Source organism: Phascolarctos cinereus, unplaced genomic scaffold, assembly GCF_003287225.1.
Source record: "Phascolarctos cinereus isolate Bilbo 61053 unplaced genomic scaffold, phaCin_HiC Scaffold_1;HRSCAF=81, whole genome shotgun sequence".
Taxonomy (NCBI): domain Eukaryota; kingdom Metazoa; phylum Chordata; class Mammalia; order Diprotodontia; family Phascolarctidae; genus Phascolarctos; species Phascolarctos cinereus.
Genome location: NW_027555514.1, coordinates 177,451,167 through 177,471,318, shown reverse-complemented (window position 1 = coordinate 177,471,318; position 20,152 = coordinate 177,451,167).

Here is a 20,152-nt window from a genome sequence, read left to right as displayed (position 1 = left end):
CAATTTTACACTGATGGTAGCATTCCAAAGTGCTTTTATGATTCTCTGAAGGCTACTTATGGGCCAAAGAACTATGGTGTATTTCAACTACTCAGTGCTGATGGAGCCATGTTAATTAGTGACAATGACATGAACCTGGAGAGACAGGCTGAATACTTCCATAGTGTTCTCAACAGACCATAATTAACCAATGCTGAAACTGTTGACCATATACCTCAAATTGAAGTCAATCTCTTTCTAGCCAAACTTCCAAGTAAATAAGAGGTTTTGAATGTCATTAAGCTCCTCTCATGTGGCAAAGTGCCTAGCATAGATTCCACTCCAGCAGAGATCTACAAGGCAGGGGGTCTACTGCTCTTACCAAATCTGATTGAAATCTTCTGGGTTATATGGCAAGAGGAGGTTATCCTCCAATGGTTGAAAGATGCCTTCATTGTCCATCTCTATAAAGGAAAAGGAAATAGGTTGTCTTGTGACAATCATAATCTCTCTTTAGTCATTTCCAGCAAGATTCTTGCTAGAGTCCTCCTTAATAGGCTGGTGTTACACCAGGAAAATGGTCATCCATGAGAGCCAGTGTGATTTCATAAAGGGCCGAGGAACAGACAATATGGCATTTGCTGCTTGACAACTCCATGAGAAATGCCAGGACCAGAACAGAGGTCTATACACAATGTTTGTTGATCTGACCAAGGAAGATCATGGCAAAATATGGTTGTCTGGAGAAGTTCATCAATATCATACAGTAATTCCATGATGGCGTGCTTGCCTGGGTTCTGGATAATGGACAATGCTCTCTTTCCCAATCACCAACAAAATGAAGCAGGTCTGTGTGCTTGCTCCTACACTTTTTAACATGATGTTTTCAGCAATTTTGTCAGATGCCTTCAATGAGGATGAAAACAACAACAAGGTCTGCTACTGCACTGACAGTAAATAGTTTTACTTGACACGACTACAAACCAAAACTAAAGTGAAAGTAGAGTTGGTGTGCAAATCTTTGCTCACAAATGATTGTGCATTCAGTGCAGCCTCTGAGGCTGAGATGCAACAGAGTATGGGTCAATTCTTTAGTGCTTGTGCTAATTTTGACTTGATAATTAACATTAAGAAAACCAAGGTTCTCCACCAGGTAGTACCACACCACCCACACATGAAACCACTGGTTTCAGCAAATGGAAAAATCTTGAATTCTGTGGATAACTTCATTCACCTTGGCAATATACTTTCCAGGAATGTACACGCAGATGTGGATATTGAGGATATTGAGTGTTTGGGAAATTGCAAAGGAAAGTGTGAGAGAGGAGGTTTTAGACTGCCTACAAAACTGAAGGTCTACAGAGCCATTGAGCTGAACTCATTGTTGGATGCCTGTGAAACCTGGACAGTATACCAGCACCATGTCAGGAAACAGAATTGCTTCTATTTTAATTGTCTTAGGAAGATTATGAAGATCACACAGGAAGATACGGTGCCAGACACTGAGATCCTTTCTCAAGCTGACCTGATAAGCATTCAAAGTCTACTGCAGAGAGTACAACTCTGATGAGCTGGCCACATTGTTCAAATGCCAAATGTGTTTGCCTAAAGGACTCTTCTTTTGGGAGAACTCACACAAGGCAAATGCTCACACTGAGGTCAGAAAAAGCAATGCAAGGACACTCTGAAGATCTCTCTGAAGAACTTTAGAATTGACTGTGAGACATGGAAGAAACTGGTACAGGACCACCCAGCATGGACTGCCCACATCAAAGAAATACTGTGCTCCATGAACAAAGCAGAATTATAGTAGCTCAAAATAAATGTGAGATGCACACATTTAAAAATATTTCCACTCCAAATATTGATATGGACTATTTGTGCCTGACCTGTAGTGGAGCCTCTTGAGTTCATATGGCTTTGATCAGATATAGTTGTACCTAGACCCTGACACAATGATGTCATTTTAGTCTTCTTTGAGAACAGACAACAATCAACCAACCAGGAATATAAGTTGACAAGTAAGTGCTAATCTGTACAGGCAGAGAAAGTTCTTCCTTAAGACCTTTCTTCACTGATGGAAGCACAAAGTCATACCTCACCCAAAACCCATCCAAGACCTATCAATCAATCAAAAATCATTTATTAAGCACTTACCATATCTTAGTGATCAGTTAAGTGTTGCCGATACAAAGAAAGACAAAACACAATCTTTGATCTCATAGAACTTATATTCTAGGATTACAAATAGGTTACAGAATTTTATAAATATATATGATATTCATGTATGTACGTATTTATATTATTTATATGTAATTATATAAATGATATATAATGATTATAACATGTTTATAATTATATGAGATACATCTAGAGTAAGTGGAAGATAACCTTATAGGGAGTGACTTTAGCAGCTGAAGGACCAAGAAAGGCCTCCTGTAGAAAGTGGCATTTGAAGTAAGTCTTGAAGTCTTGATTTAAATAAGGAGGTAAGTAAGGAAACCATTCTAAGTGTGGGGAGTAACCAATGCAAAGTCACAGAGTTGAGAGATGCTGTGACGCATTTGAGGAAAAGCAAGTAGACCAGTGTGAATGCTGTAATTGAGTTTTCCATCAAACTGCATATTATAGTCTGGATCGTGGTCATCCTTCATTTAGATTTTTTTCTACTTGAATAGTTAGGCTCTACCCTCTTGGCACATCATGGAGTTCATTTAGGAGACTATGCAATACTTGGGGCTTAATACAATCTGTACAATGTCATCTGCAAACCAGAACATCTGGAGGATTTCACCATTGCCTAGGAATCCCTTTTTGACATGGACTCTGTGCTGGGTCTTCTCTGTAACTCTGACAAGTATCTTTGGCAAATGGCTATTTGCTGGTCTTATGTCCTGCTTGATGTTAATGATCATAGAGGTCATTAAACCAGTTCATCCTTACTGTTGTATTTTTCAAAAAATCTTGTAAAATTTTGACATGTATGGGAAACACCTCTTTGGAGGAGAGCCCTTTGCTCTACCAAATTATAGAATCATAGCTTTAGAGCTTGAAGGTATCTTGGAGAACGCATAGTCTAACTCTCCTCTTTTGAAAGATAAAGACCCTGAGACTAAAAGAAATTAAGCTACTTGTCCAAAGTCACAGAACTTGTAAGTGTAATGGAAGGACTGGCCAAGCTAAGTTCTTGTGAGCATATGCAACATGGTTGGCTGATGTAATTCCCATGTGAACTTCAGGGCATACAAAACTATTACTGTTTTCCAGTCTGTTAACCGTGTGGTGACTTTCTGTTGGCTACTGAGCCAGAAATGGGTATGCCTACAAAAGGCATTAACTGGACAAGATTCCTTCCTTTTCTTCCTGGATGTGATCAAGGGAAGACATGCTGTAAACCTCAAATGGGGAGAAAGACTCCATTACCTTAATCTTCCCAGGTCTACATGTGACAGTGAATATTGGCCTCTGTAATTTGCCTCTTTGAACTTATCTTTTCTTACTCACAGGTGAAAGAATTTTCAACTAAGTTGAAACTTCATGAGTTTTTTAAAGTTAGGAGAGGTCTGGGAGGTGAAGCCTATGCCATATTTTGCAGATAGCAATGGCAGGTAAGGAACAAATTTCTGAAAAAACCTGTTTGACCCAGGATAGAAATAGAATAAAGGTGGCCAAGATAAAATGACAGTCACTTTTCCATCAGCTATGACACATTTGGAAATGAACTTGGTAGTGTGAATGTTATGAATAAACTGCTTTAAGTTTGAGCCCACATTCCCTAGGGACCAAGATAGTATAGGGGAGAGGATTTTTATATTTCTATTTGTGCTGTATCTGCTTAGTAAATATTCTTCATAAAACTAATTGATGTTAATAGTTAAAGTGACACTGGGTCACTAATAACTGGCAGTTTCCACTGGAAAGAGCATTCTCTTGGCTTGAACTAATATGTTCCTGACATCTAGGTGTATGCCTAAAACCCTGAGGAAGGGTATAGTCTTCCTTAGGGGCTCAAGTTGCCTGTGAGGTTGAGATTGGGAGTTGAGATAAGGATCCTTGGTCTTTACAAACCTTACATAAGTGTCAAAGATGGAATTTGAATTCCAGGTTCCAAGTTCAGCACTATATGTACTAGGCCGTGATCTCTCAAATGCTTTATAAAAAATAAGCTATCACCAAACAGTAAACAGTGGGATATTGCATACTTTTCACCTTTCACTCCACTATATGATAGCAAGCTGTATTCTACTGTGGGAAGTTCCTTTCAAATGTCTGCCTATTTCTTTCTAATACCTTTTTCAAGGAAAACCTTGACGAGTGCTCAGATTATTTTCATTAAATTTTTCCACTTATGGGAAAGTAGTTGTATTGGCTGGTAGTTATTACCATTTTCTCATTTGCCTTTTTATATTAAAGTAATAAGGCCTGAGATTTTCACCCAATTATTTGTTACTCTCCTTGCGCTTCTGTTTCTCAGTGTTCTCAAAATTGTGTCCCCTCCAAAGAGATTTCCCTATTTTCTTATTCTATTCCAGATGCTTTCCCCATCTTTCTTTCCTTTAGTGACATTTCCATTTTGTCTATCAGCAAGTCTGGAACCTTCCTGTTAGTATTTAAATGTGGTGAATCAAATCCCCTTGGTGGTAAGAATAATTTATTTTAAAAAAATGTTTGCAGACCTTTTTCATTTTTCATCTGTTTGTTATCCTTATTTTAGTTATATCCTCAAATTCCTTCAGGATTACTTTGTTTAGTTAAGTCTCTTCCCAAGCTTTCTTTATTGTTTTAACATCTACTCTTTATTGCTGCTTAATGAGATGGTTCTATTCATAATCATCCACCATTCTTTTCCATAGCATTTTAAAAGCAAATTTACGTTCTAAACTTGTGCTGTCTTTGGCTACTAAATCACTTCACATGGCAAGGACATCCAGTGTTTCCTGAATAAGGTGGCTTTTTGGTTCTTTGGGCCCCTTATTGTTGATTTACATATTGATTAAATTTCTAATTTGTGTCAATGTCTAATTTTAGTGTCGTTAACATTTCTGTTATTTAGTGTCATTAACATTTTCTCTTTCTATCATCATCATAGTTATTTCAAGTATCTCTCCTGTCCAGTCCCAGAGAACCATCCAATATAATAAATAGTATTTTTTAAAGAGGAGAAAAATCAGCATAACTGATCAATACACTGAAAAAGTCTGAAAACATGTGCAATTCGTAACATCGGTGGACCTCTCACCTCCACAAAGGGTTGGGTTAAGGGTGTGTCCTTTCATAGTTAATTTGAGTCCTGCTTGATCTTTATAATTTTATTACATTTACTTTGGATTTTTTGGTGTGTAGTTTTTTCCCCCCCATTTACATTGTTATAGTTGTATATATTGTTTTCTTGGGTAACTAGGTGGCACAGTAAATAGAATACTGGCTCTGGAGTCAGGAAGACTCATCTTTGTGAGTTCAAATCTAGCCTCAGATATTAATTAGCTGTGTGACTTTGGGCAAGTCACTTAATCTTATTTGCCTCAGTTCCTCATCTGTAAGATGAGCTGGAGAAGGAAATGAGAAACTACTCCAGTATCTTTTCTTCCTTCTTCCTTTTTATTATATTTTTAAAATTTTTTTTTTGTTTTTTGGCTAGGCAGTGGGGTTAAGTGACTTGCCCAGGGTCACACAGCTAGTAAGTTCCAAGTGTCTGAGGCTGGATTTGAACTCAGATCCTCCTGATTCCAGGGCCGGTGCTCTATCCACTGTGCCACCTAGCTGCCCCCTCCAATATCTGTTCCAAGAAAACCCCAAATGGGGTCATGAAGAATTGAACACAACCGGACAGCAACAACATATCGTTTTCTTGACTCTGCTTATTTTACTCTGTATTAGTTCATATATATCTTCCCAGGCTTCTCTGTATTCATCAAATAGATTATTTCTTATAGCATAGTAATATTCTGTTGCATTTATATACCGCAATTTGCTTATCCATTCTTCAGTTGATGGACATTTACTTTATTTCCAGTTCTTCACTGTTACAAATAATGCTGCTATAAATATTTTGGAGTGTATAGGCACTTTCTTCTTAACAATAGCTTCTTTTGGGTATAAGCTCAGAAATGGAGTCTCAGGTATTAAGGATATGGACATTTTGAGTCATCTTTTTTGCATAATTCCAAATTAGTTTTCCAAACGGTTACCATTTCATGGCTCCCTTTACAATGTATAAAGGTGTCTATCATTCCACACCCTCTCCAAAATTGACTATTATACATTTTATTGTCATGTTTGCTAATTGGCAGGGTGTTAAGTGAAAACTCAGGGTTATTTGGAATTGCATTTCCCTTATTAGATTTGGAGAATTCTTTCAATTGTTTGTGAATACTTTGCAGTTCTTTTGAGAATTATTTGTTCATATTCTTTGACAACTTGTATCTTAGGCTCTCTCTCTCTCTCTCTCTCTCTCTCTCTCTCTCTCTCTCTCTCTCTCTCTTTCTCTCCTCTCTGTCTCTCTCTGTTTCTCTGTCTCTATCTCTATCTGTCTCTGTCTGTCTCTGTCTCTCTCTTTCTCCACCACCAAATCCCTGTCAGAGAAATTTGATACAAAGATTTTTTTCCAATTCAACTACTTCTCTTCTTATCACCCCTTATCTCTGTTCTTAAAGAAAATATTCATGATGTAAATGTGTAAGGCTTGTTTTTTTGTGCAGTCTGTAGGTTTGGTGCCTCTTTCACTCCTTACTCATGCACCATATTTTCCAACATATTTTTCAGCTATCTTCTCCTGTGCCCATCTCTACAATGAAGTCATCAAGTATCAAAGCATATGCTTATTTAGTTAGGACAATCTTATCAAATTATTAATAGAATTTGCCTGCTTCTCCATTCTTTGTAATAGATAGATGGTACACAAGTACCATTATTTCCACAGTGGGCTTTTTACAAATACTTATCAAGCACTCTATTATTTGAGATGAACAAATGTCACTTTCGGAAGCGTGATAAAATTAAGATTTCTAACTTCTTTATGTGCATTTCACAGAAGGCTTGTGAAGCATCCTCCCATTTAGTTGAAACTTCTTCCCTTATTCTGGTTACATCTATTGCAAAAATGTCAGGATGGACAAGATTAAACTTCCTCAGTAATGCATTCTCTTATTGGTCATGTTTAGAATAACAACCATTGAGTTAAAATTTATATATGGTTTCAAAACTGTGTGATTCTTAGTAACTTCTGTGCCCTTTTCTGATGCTGTTACCATCACTGAAGAATGAATGAACATATTAAAAGCATTCATTAAGCCCTCACTAAGCTAAAGGCACTGTGCTGGGTGCTGGTAATAGAGATACAAAAAAGGAAGTTCTTGCCCTTGGTAAGTTTATATTTTATTGGGAAAGCTAACCCTTAGAGTTGGAAAAGGGAAGGAGATTATATTATAGTAGCTTGGCTTGGAAATTGTCATGAATTCCTTGGTGGCCTAGGTTTAAGGCAAGATGATTCACCTATCCAATCTCAAGATCCCAGTGTAAGAGTTTAAATTTTGGTTAGAGGAGGATGAGGCCAATGGCTAGAATGGAAGTCAAGAAAGTAAAAGAGTCCATAGAGTGCTGAGAAAAATTTTTTAAACTATTCATAACTTATCATGGCCAAACAATTCAATGATCTGCTCACAAAGGACTTAAAGTCTACTAGGATATTCAACACGTAGCCAGATAAATACAAACTAATATGAGGAGTCTAACAATGAGGAGGACAGGAAAGACTTTAAATGAGAGGTGCTACCTAAGCAGAGTTTGAAGGAAGCTAAGGAATTTAAGAGTTGGAATGGAGGAAGGAGTATAGTCCGGGAAAGGGAGAGAGCTTTTGTGAAGATGAAGATTTGAGATGAAATACTAATTCTAGCACTCCGCATACTGACTTTTATCTTTTAAAAATCTTTATGAAAGCTGTCTTTACATCCACCAAAGTCATTCTTGAATAAAACCCAAGAAAGGATCAGACCATATTTTGCAGACAATTTTCTACAGTGTATTAAATCTTCATTTCTATCAAACAATTTGACAGGAGTAGAAAATTTATGATACTGCGATGTCTTTTTGGCTGATTTTTTTTTTAACAAAGTTTTAGGGTTGGCATAACAAAGTGAAGTTTAAAAAAAACTTTTAAAACAAGGTGTCTCCTATACATATATTAAAGTCACAGAAGACTTTACAACATATGCAGCCATACATAACTTTGTATAAAAATTCATTGATTTGTATAAAATTAAGCAAGAGCACAAGAAGCATAGACAGGAGGACATACACTCACCTAATAACAGTCACAATTGTTATGGAAAATGTTCTTCAGAGTCCAACTGGAAGAAATTCCTACAGAAAGTAAGTTTCTACAGTGCATCTTGTTCACGGATTACATTGGGCTGAAGTTCAGGTACTGAATATTAAATGACATTATAGGACAGCCAGCAGCAAAATCTTGGAATTCAGCCAGTCTACCCACATCAAAGTGTTCTTTGTGGCAACAACACCCCATTGATCTGGCCGCACACAAAGAATGGACAATAGTAGGATTCTCAAGCAACTGAAAGGAGTAAAAAAAAGTGGTTAAAATAAATGCTTCCAAGGTACTAATGACAGACAACACTAAATTAGGAGACTTTGTTAGACAGTACCAAGTAACTCTACACATCATGCAATTGTTCTTTTATATTTGGAACGTCTAGCATTCTGTTGTCATAAATGACTAGGTTTTGATAGTAATGAATGAACCACCAGCTAGACCTAATAATAACTCACCTTTATGATGTACAAAGTACTTTTCTCGCAATAAACCTGTGAGCCATGTAGTACAAGTATTACCTTTTTTTCACCCGAGGAAACTGAGACTCAAAGAGGTTAGTGATTTGCTCATGGTCATATAGCTATCAAGTATGACATGGATCAAAGTTAGATTTTTTTAAACTCCATTTCCAGTGGTCTTTTCTTTATGTCATCTTACCATTGTCACAACATAGGAAAAATATTTAGAACGTGGAGTGAGAAAATAAAAAAAAAATGGAGATCTTCCATACAAATCAAAATCAGAAGAGTTTCCTTGAAATATATAATAATAAGGATAATCTTCTATGACCTTCTGATCATTAATATTAGGTAAGTTATAACACAAAGAACCATACATTTGCCAAAATCATTGGACTATTTAGCCACAGGACAGACACAGGTAGTATTCCTGTTAGTAGCATCATTGTGAAGCATAAAGGACAAAATTCCTTATTTCATCATCCAACTAGCTCAATACAATTTAAATTCCAACAAACATTTCAGATCAGTTTTTCTTTATAAGAATTTGGGACATGCGGCACATGATCTGAACAGGTACAGTCATTTCTCCATTGGGGTATGACTTGAAGCAGCTACTATAGAGCTTTATATCCATGCAAGCCACCAGGTGGCATATGACATTTGAGCTACATCAGTTTACTACAAACTGCTGATGCCCCAGTGTACTTCGTAGTCTTCTATTTTATATATTCTCTTCCAAGCATGCTAAAGAACGGGTCACATTCAAGTTTTGTTGTGCAAATTCGTTCCTTTAAAATAATAATTTATCAAATAGTTTTAGCCTCCCTTTCTACATTACCATTCTCAATCTTGTTCTGGCTTCTCAACATAGTCTCAAAGAATTTTCCTACTCAGCATCTAGACTAAATGGAACTTTGGGATAGGGATAGGGACTACGCCTGTGATTTCATTGGTATAGAGGTTTCCCAGATGAGGAAACTCTCTCTACCCATTCAGGTTGGCACTTTCTCTGCCTCTTGTGTCTTTAGTGTTCTTGAGTTTATTAGGCATAAGCGTACTGCCTTGCTTCTCTGTTGCATTCCATTCCTTATTTCCCACCTGGTTGTAATCCTCTGGATTTCATTTTGGGGAGAGTAATTAAAATAAATCACGTAGCAATTATATACCTATATTTATAGAAGAGTTATTTTCCTACTTACCTTTGATTTTAAGTCCCATTTCATTCAATTCTTTTTAATCCAAAGATCGTTATCCTTGTTAGATACATAACAGTAACTAAATTGAAGACAGAGCCACTGTCTTAATTATTAGTTATAATTTTCCCACCGGCTTCAATCACTAATTCAATTCCTTTTTTGATTATCCTCTTGCTTATTTAAATGAAAACAACTTTTCCTCCCCACCCCTCAAAAAACCCCAACACCCCTTTTGTGCCTATTTAAATATAAATTGTGTTCTGCTATATTGGTTTCAACTTTATCAGAATTAAACCAGCAAAGATTCTAGATGTAGAGATGCATGTTGTATTGATAAGTTTTAATTGTTAAGATCCTAATTGCTTGAAACATACTGAATCTTTGATAAATGATTTTTCATGCATTCCAAAAGCCTAGAATTATTGATCAGTATAGATTATTCAAGGAAAGAAATAAATAGAAATAATAGAAATAAATTCCTTAACAGAGAGGTCATAGCAAATGAATATTATTGAATTTCTTCAAGGAAGGTCATATTTGCTTCTAGGCACATAGTTTCCTCTGTGTTAAGACCATTTTAAACTCATAACATTGCTGGATGCAGTTATTACTTGACTTTAAGAATGGAGATTTGCTAGTAGATGTGCCCTGTTAATAGTCTCACCTTAAGTCACAATTGTATAGCAAGAAGTAGTGAAAAAATTTAAGGAAGTGAAGTTAAGAGAACTAAGTTCAAATTCCATCACTGACATTTACTAGTTATTTGACCTTGGATAAGTCTTGGGGAGTCTTTAGCTTATTCATCAGCAAAAGAGGGGTAATAATCCTTGTGCTACTTATCTCACAAGGTTGCTAGAAGAAAAGTGCTTTATCAACCACAAAGCATGAAATGAATGTTATTAGTGATTATCATTATTATTATTCCTTTTTTACTTAATCAAAATTATGAGAATGAGATTATTATTAGTGATTTTTGATTAAGTAAAAAAGGAACAGTCCTAGGATAATTGATAACTGGTTATTATTTTTTATTTATTGAAAATTCTTCAGACTATAGCACTGGAGGATAAAATAACTTCTTTTTGTAACCAAATAAAAGTATTTTGATGTCAGCTCATCTTCTGTGGACTCATTGAATTCATCTTCAGAGCAAGTCCAGTAGCAGACAAGCCCACAGAGAGGATATGTACCTCATCCTGTTCTCACACAGTTTTGGTTTCTTCTCCTAGGCGTCTATATTTTGAAAACTTTTCATTCCATTTAGGTTGGCAATTATGAGTATTTGACATGGCAACATGTATTAAAAACATTGCTCTTAAATTTTTATGGATTAATGTTGTGTCCAGATGATTGTGGGCAGTAGTTTTGTCTGGGAAAATGCTCCAATTCCAGTAAAATGTATTTGTTGAATTATGAAAGATATTTTGAAACCTGTATTTGTAGTACAGGGATTTGTTGTCTCTTAGTTTATTAAAGATAGTGGGCTTCTGGTGAATGATTCTAGCCACCAAATCATGCTGGGTGGGTGTCAAATTTTTGCAAGCTGTGACAGTTATATGTTGCATGGTTTCTACTTTTTCCTTGAATAATCTACACTGATCAATACTTCTAGGATTTTGGAATATATGAAAAATCATTCATTAAAGACTTAATATGTTTCAAGCAATATACAAGTTGTGAAATAGAGAAAGTTCCTGCTCTCAAGGAGCTCACTTATTTGGTGGAGACATATAGGAGCACCCAGCTGAAGGGCAGATGGAAGGGTCTAATATTCCTGAGGTCACAGCTTCAGGGTAGATAACAAGTCTTGGGGGCCCTTAGAGTGTTTTGGTAGGTGAGATAATATTGATTAAGGGGTTTGGAAGGTATAGTTTTAGGGCATGTGGTAAAATCCACTGGAACTTAAGGTATAATACCAGGGCAGATGGTGAAGCCCAATCATCTTAGTTTAGCCAGGTAGGTGACACAGTGGTAGAGGTTTGGGCCTAGACTCAAGATGTTGTTGTTCGGTTGTTTCCAACTCTTAGTGATAAAGTCTGGGGTTTTCTTGGCAAAGATACTGGAGTGGTTTGTCATTTCCCTCTCCAGCTCGTTTAGCAGATGAGGAAACTGAGGCAGATATGGTTAAGTGACTTGCCCAGAGTGACACAGCTAGTAAGTGTGGGAGGTCACATTTGAACTCAGGAAGATGAGTCTCCCTTATTTAAGTCTGGCACTGTAGTCACCGTACCACCTAGCTGCCCCTAGAGTTAGGAAGACCTGAGTTTAAATCCGGTCTTAGATACTAACTGGGTGATGTTTACCTCAGTTTCCACAACTCTAAAATGGGAATAATAATAGCATCTAAGGGTTATCGTGAGGATCAAGTGAGGTAACATTTATGAGCTACTAAGCACAACATCTGGCACATAGTAGGCATTATATTTTTTATTATCTCTCTCCCCATCTTCCATCTTACCAAAAGGATTGTAATTCAAAAGATCATAGATTTAGATTTGGAAAGGACCTTAGAGACCATTCAAGTCCAACCTTTTTATTGTACAGATAAGGAAAATGGCTCAGAGAAGTTGTTACTTGTCCGGGATTACACGGCTAGTAAATACCTCAGCTAGTACATTCCACTGTATCCGTCCTACCACCTAGTGGCCCTGATTGATGGTTGCCTGTGCATTCAGGTTGTGTGATTGGCCTTTTCCACCTGCCACTGGTAATAATGGGAATTCATCCTGATTTCAGGATGCCAGTAAATCTCTTGATGTACACAACCATGGCTTTTTCCTCAATATCTTCATGTTCATTGTGTATTACCTAGCAGAAAGTAAAGTAATTATTGCATTAATCCATTGGCTCATTTTGCTCTTTGGATTTAAGCTCAAAGTCTCCAGTCTCAATTTTTCCTTGGTATATATTAATAATTGCATATTTAAAGAGACATTTTCACATACTTTGAGAAAGATCCCATGAAATTAAGAAGCCCCCATAAAGGCACTTTTTTCTATGCTGTGTTGATCAGAGGGGCAAAGGAGAGTAATGCTTGCCAAGGTGATATTGAGTAAGAATTTATTATGCACAGAGAGTACCATAATATATTAAAAGGCGGGAGGAACTATGAAAAATTGATGAATTAGGCTGTGGTCACTGTCATGCAACTACTCCTAAAAGTCAAAGAAATAGATAGTGGGGCATTGGGAAACAGGCTGGTCCTCCTTGTAACTTTCAGAAAAATCAACTTGACAGATCACAGTGGAGCAAGTTATTTGTTTTTGTGTTCTTCAATGCAACAAAGTGATATATAACAGAAAAAATCAGAAAGAGAAATTTCAGCAGCCTACTTGCTCAAAATGCTTTCATGCAGATGGCACTATTAAAGTGAGCAAATTACAATTGTGCATGAAATAGACAAGATATAAATGCTCTCACTATGTGCAAGTGCTGTCATAACACATTGTATGGTTCCACTGAAGAGCATGTTAAACATTTTATTTATTATTATTCACCTCTGTGAACAGATTTCACCCTGCCAGTGGAGAGTAAAGTATGGTAGAGACAGTTTCAGATCAGGAAACATCTGGTTCTTTGGTAGAGACATACCTGCATTACCTTCAGTTAGTGACCTTCAGTGCCAATTAAAAAAAAAAGCTTGCTTCTTCACTATAGTAACTCCTGCTTCTTGATGTTGTTTGAAAATACCTTGGGATGTATAGTTAATGTTGCTTTCTTCCCCCTACTCCATAAGGGATTAATTTCCATTCCTTATTCACTGCTAAAACCATTAAAATAAGAAGATAATAGTAATCATCATAAAACTTATGTTTGAATAGCAATAGTAGTGGTGATCAGCATATACCCCATGTTGTTCATGATTAAATAGAACATGTGGGTGTGAGCATATTTCAACACATTACAAAATAAGGAAGTATGCATCAAAAGTGGTGTAAAGGACAGCATCAAAGAAAGAGATGATGGAACTAGGACATGGGTAGGTCACATGGCAATACTGAGAGATGACCTGCTGGTTATTGTCTAACCTCTTGTCTATTGACAGCTTGCTTGAATGCTCTCTTAGTATGCTCAAGATGTCAGGAAGATTTGAGGGAGGGTTAGAGTGACAAAATAAATTCATAAAAAATCATCAGTTTTTCTGTATATTGGTAATTAAAACTAGGAGAATGAGAAATTCCACTCAAAATGAACACAAAAAATACATAAAACATCTTAGAGAAGACCTATCACATGGGATTTATAGAAATGCAAATATGAAACACTATTTACAGAAATGAGGGAAGATGAAACAGTTGGAGAGAAATCCCTTGTTTGTGTCTAAACCAGGGGTTGGGAACCTGTGGCCTAGAGGCCACATGTGCCTTTCTAGGTCCTTGGGTGCAGCTTTTTGACAGTCTAAGCTTTACAGAACAAATCCTTTTATTAAGGGGATTTATTCTGTGAAGTTTGGATTCAGTCAAAGGACCTCACTAGAGGGCCACATGTGGCCTCAAAGCAGCAGGTTCCCCACCTCTGGTCTAGACTATACCAATAATAAAGAGATGATATTACCTACAAGTTTAGTATAACACCAATTAAACTATCAAAGATGGCTTTAGAGAGGATTTTGGGAAGATGGCAGAGTAGGTCAAAAAACTTTCAATGCTCCAAATTTCCTTCACAAAAAAAGACAGAGCATCATCTCAAAGAGAAAGTAGAGCAGAATAAATAAACAGGACTTGGGGCAAAGCAGTTGTCCTCCTAAGAAAACTTTAGAAGACCCCAGGAAAGACTTGGCTTCCAGGGGCAAAGGCTGGGCCTGAGTGAAGTGTAAATACCTACAGGCTGACTCTGCAGAATCAGCAAACAACAAGCCCTGGGGGCAGCTGGAGTTGGGAGGCAGCCTCAGGCTCATGAACTTTCACCTCATGGACAGTGTCTGGGGGGGGGTGTCAGACAGTTGAGGAGGAGAAGGTTGAATGACCTTCCACTGACAAGGGATGCCAATCACATCTGTGCTGACCTGGTTCCTGGCTCTGGCTATAGGGGAAAAGGAGCTAGCATATGCCTGGTGAGTGTAGTAGTAGAGGGGTGGGGAGTTTGTTGGCTGTGGGCACTTGTCGGAGAACAGTCTCTGGTTTCAGTTGCAGGGCAGAGAGGACATCTATAATTTATAGCCACCAGAAGGACTCCAGGTAGTAAGAATATTTGCGGGACAGTGTGGCTTGGGGCTCTAGCTGAAGCCTAGTGGTGAAGAGCGCCCAAGATGTGGCCCTGGGATGGAGACCAGAAAATAACAGTAAGAAGGACCTGAGGCTTAGAGCATCATTCCCCATACCTCAGAACTAGAACTTGATTTTATTAATAGTTGCTAAGAACAAAATAAAAATAAAAATGAATAAGCAAAGGAGAAAGAACCCAACCATACTACTATGGAGATAGAGAAGATCTGGGTTCATATTCAGAGGAAGACAGTGGAGCTAAAAAAGCCACTCCTTTTTTCAATGAGAAACATCAAGTGTACCAATTCCTGAAAGAGTTTTTGGAAGAACTTAAAAAGGACTTAAAAAATCAAATAAGAGGGATTGAGGAAAAACTAGAAAAAAAACAAGAGCAATCCAAGAAAATCAAGAAAATTATGAAAAGAAAGCCAATCAACTGGAAATAGAAAACAAACAAAAAAAAACCTTAAGAAAATAATTCCTCAAAAACTAGAATTGGGCAAGGGGAAGCTAATGACACTATAAGACACTAAGAAATAATAAAACAAAATCAAAAGACTGAAAATATAAAAGAGAATGTGAAACATCTCATCAGAAAAACAACTGATCTGGAGAACAAATGGAGGAGACACAATTTAAGAATAGTTGGACTACCTTAAAGGTATCATAAAAAAAGAATCTTGATATAATATTTCAAGAAATTATCTAGGGAAAATGCTTTGAAATTCTAGAACAAGAAGGCAAAACAGTAGTTCAAAAAAATTCACTGAGCACCACCTGAAAGAGATCCCAGGAAGAAAACTTACAGGAAGATCACAGCCAAGTTTCAAAGCTCCTAGGTTAAGGAGAAAACATTGCAAGCCACAGGAAAAAAATTCAAATATCATGGTACTACCATAAAGATTATGCAAGACCTAGCAGCTACTACATTTAAGGACTGTAAGTCTTGGAAAACTATATTTTATAAGCAAAAGAGCTGGAGTTACACTCAAGGGTAACTTGCCCAGCGAATTTAAGTATAATCCTGAATGAAACAAAACAAAACAAACCAACCAAGGATATTTAATAAACTGATAAACTTTCAGTGACAATTTAAGTGACAAAAACAGCAGAACTTAAGGGAAAATTCAACATGTAAGATCCAGGAGAAATATAAGGTAAATATTAAAGACCAATTATAAGGGACTCAATAAGATCAAATTGTTCATTTGTTATATGTGAAAATGGTATTAGTACTCTTTTTTTTAAAATCAGTACTCTTATGACTGTCATCATTATTTAGGTAGTTTGAAACAAAGGCTTGGGCTGAGCTTTGTGTGATGGGATGATTCTCAAAAAAAAATGAAACCATGTAGGGAGAGATAAAAAGGCCCAATTATCTGATAAAAATGAGGTATGAAAGGAAAAATTGATACAGAAGAAGCTAGTAGTGGGCTGGGGGAGGGTATGTAGTGCTGGAACCTTACTCTTATCAGGAATTAAAAATGAGAACAACATATACAGCTAGAAGTGTATAAAAGGTTGTCTAAATTCAGAAAGAAATAAGAGGGCTAGAGGATAGGGTTGGGGAGAGGATGAAGGATGGACTCTTTGAGGGATGGAGAGATTAAGTAATAGGAGGGCAAGGTAGCAAGTTGAAGTAAATGAGAGGAGTGAAGAGGGACAGGGTATATGGGGTAAGAAGGATGCTGAGGAAAAATAGGAAGGAGGGAAATATACAACAAATAATTACAGCTTAGAATGTGAATAGGATGATTTTATCCACAAAACAGAGAGAGATAACAGACTAAAATTTTGAATTCAATATATATGGTGCTTTTAGGAAACAATAAAAATGAGAGATACACAAAAAGATAAAATAAAGGGCTGGAGTAGAATTTATCATGTAAAAAGGGTAATAATCATGACCTCAGACAGAGTTAAAGCTAAAACAGATTTAATTAAATGAGAAAAATAGGAAAACTACACTGTGTCACCAATATTATTCAACCTTGCTTTAGATCATTTAAAATAACTAGATAATGTAACATACCTGAGAATATACCGACCAAACAGACACAGGAATTACATGAACATAAACATAAAATACTTTTTATATAAATAAAGTCAGATTTAAACAATTAGAGTAATATTTATTGTTCATGGGTGGATAAAGCCAAAATAACGCAAAATGACAGCTTTACTTAACTAATCTATTCAACGTCATCCCAATTGAATTACTAAAAAAGTTATCTTCCTAAGCTAGAAAAAATAATGACAAAGTTTATTTGGAAGAACAAAAAGTCAGGAATTTCAAAGAAACTAGTGAAAAAAATATGTAAAGGAGTATTAGACCTTAAACTATATTATATCATAAGAGCAGACCTTAAACTATATCATAAGGTAAGAGCTTTGTTGAAGTATAAAATGAGTAATTGCATTTTTTTTAAATTAAAGGTTTCTTATATAAATAAAACCAATGTAGCCAAGAATAGAAGGAATGAAGAAAATTGGCAAGAAACTTTCATAGACAATCTCTCAGACAGGATGTGAATGGGTTGGAATACTGCTGTGGTGTAGGAAATGAAGAGCTGGTTGATCTAGAAAAACATGGAAAGACTTGGACTAATGAAGGCAGATGCTATCCACCTCTAGAGAAAGAGATGACAAGTGGAGATATGCACTGTCTGGTTTTACATATATGTATATGAGTGCATATATGCGTATTTTATCTTCTTTAGGGTAAGCAGAAAAGGGGAAAAAAGTAAAAAGTACACAGCAGAAAGCAAAAGAAAACCTAGAAGGAAGCAAAGTTGGGTAGCTTTGAAAATAATGTATAGTATTTATTATATAGGTTTTTTGAAATGGAAATGTCTTGATTTATATTGAATCCTCTCCTATGTTCTACTGTGTACATGGAAATGTCTTTTTTTCTTTTCTTGTTTTGCATGTAAGTTTAAAATGAATAAAAAATTTTAAAAAAGTGTTATATAGAATGAGGCAAAATAGAAACAAAATGCATTTGGAAAAAGAAAAGGTCAAGAATTTCAAGGGAAATAATGAAGGATGAAGGGGACAAGAGTATCACCATATTTTAACTATTTACTACTAGTGAAGAAATAGAAAAATGGTCAGTCAGACAATCAGTCAATAATCATTTATTAATTACCTACTGTGTACTGTGCTAAGTGCTGGTGATAGAAAGAAAGGCAAAAAGGCTGCCCTCATGAGTTTCACAACTAACAAAGGAAGACAACACATAAATAGAAGTTGAAAAAAATGGAGGTGGGGAGGAGGGGAAGGTACCTGACCTGGCATGATGAAGTCCAGAGGATTACAACCGGGTGGGAAAGGAAGAATGTAATACAGTGGATTAGCAAGGCAGTACACTCATGCTTGATAAACTGAAGAACACAAATTACTTAAGGAAAGTTTACCAATTTGCTAAAGACCTCTGGGAAAACCAGAAAGCATTTCTCAGAAATTGGATTTAGAATTAAAGTGCTCTAAAAAACAAAAGAGATGATATGTGTGAAAATGATTGTTAATCCTAAAGTACTGTATCAATGTCAGCTATTACTACTAATCAGAACTTTCTCCATGTGATTTTTCTACCCAAACCCTAGTCAATTAATGATTATTAAGTTCTTACTATATGCCAGACACTGTGCTAAGTGTTGAGGAGATGCAAACAACAAACAAAAAAAGAAATAGTCTGTTCTAAAGGAGCTTATGTTATAGAGGAGAGACATTATTTACATACATAAGTACATATGGATAGGAATAGAAGATATGGATGGACATATGATTTCATTAGTGTAGAGAATTCCCAGGTAAGGAAATGTTCTTTACCTCGGTAGGTAAGCACCCTCTCTTCAACATATAAAGAATAATACAAAGTAGTTTAAGGAATGGGGCACCAAGCCATTGAGGGAATCAGGAAAGTAGAAGATGGTGCTTGAGCTGAATAATGAAGGAACTAAAGTATTCCAAGATCTAGAGGTGAGGAGGGAGTTGATTGTAGGCAAGGGGAATAGTTCATGTGCAAGGGCACAGAGATGGGTAATGGATTGTTGAGTGTGAGAAACATCCAGAAGGCCAGTTTGACTGAGCTTTAGGGAGTAAAAGAGAATAACAGGTGATGGTTCTAGATACGTAGGTGGGGAACAGGTTGTGAATGACTTAAAAGCCAACAAAAAGTCTATATTTCACCCTACAGGTAACAAAGAACCAATGTAGTTTATTGAGTGGGGAAGTGACAATTTTTCTTGACTTTCCATCTAACAGTTACAGAATTAATTACTGATAATATATGAATCAAATTAATCCTTCCAATTTTATAATGTGTGAACTAAAGACATAAAAAGTATGGTTGAATAGGCCTCTGACTGCCGTTTGCTTATATGTTTCAAGACCAGCCTAGGGGTTGGGATGTTTCTTAACTTTGTAGCTTACTTGGTTGTGATGTTCTTGACTGATCTGAAGTTAGTGAGAGTTTTGCCAAGTATAAACTTGACTCAAGGAAAGTATGAGTAGATGAAAAATGTAGAAATAATAACAGCTGACATTTATATAGCACTTTGAGGTTTGCAAAGTGCTTAAATGTATTTTCTAATCCGATCCTCAAAAAACAACCATCTGAGGTAGGTGCATTTTACATTTGAGGAAAATGAGACTAAAAGAAATTAAGCAACTTACAGTAAATGTCTGGGGCTAGACTTGAATCTTAGTTTTCCTGGTTCTAAGGCTAGGACTGTAGGTATTACACTACCTCTCAGAAGAAGCTAGTACCCTTCCCTACAATTTGCCATTTTGTCATAGTGAGGAGACCCTGTATATAACATTCATTTGTGATAAGCAAGAAAATCAGATTTAAAAAAAAAAGATTATAAATCTTCTATAATTTCAAAGTAGCCACCATTACTAGTCCTATTGAAGTACTACTGTAACAGGCTGCTGTAAAACTTTCCTACTCCAATTATATACCTGGGAGGTGTTGATGCA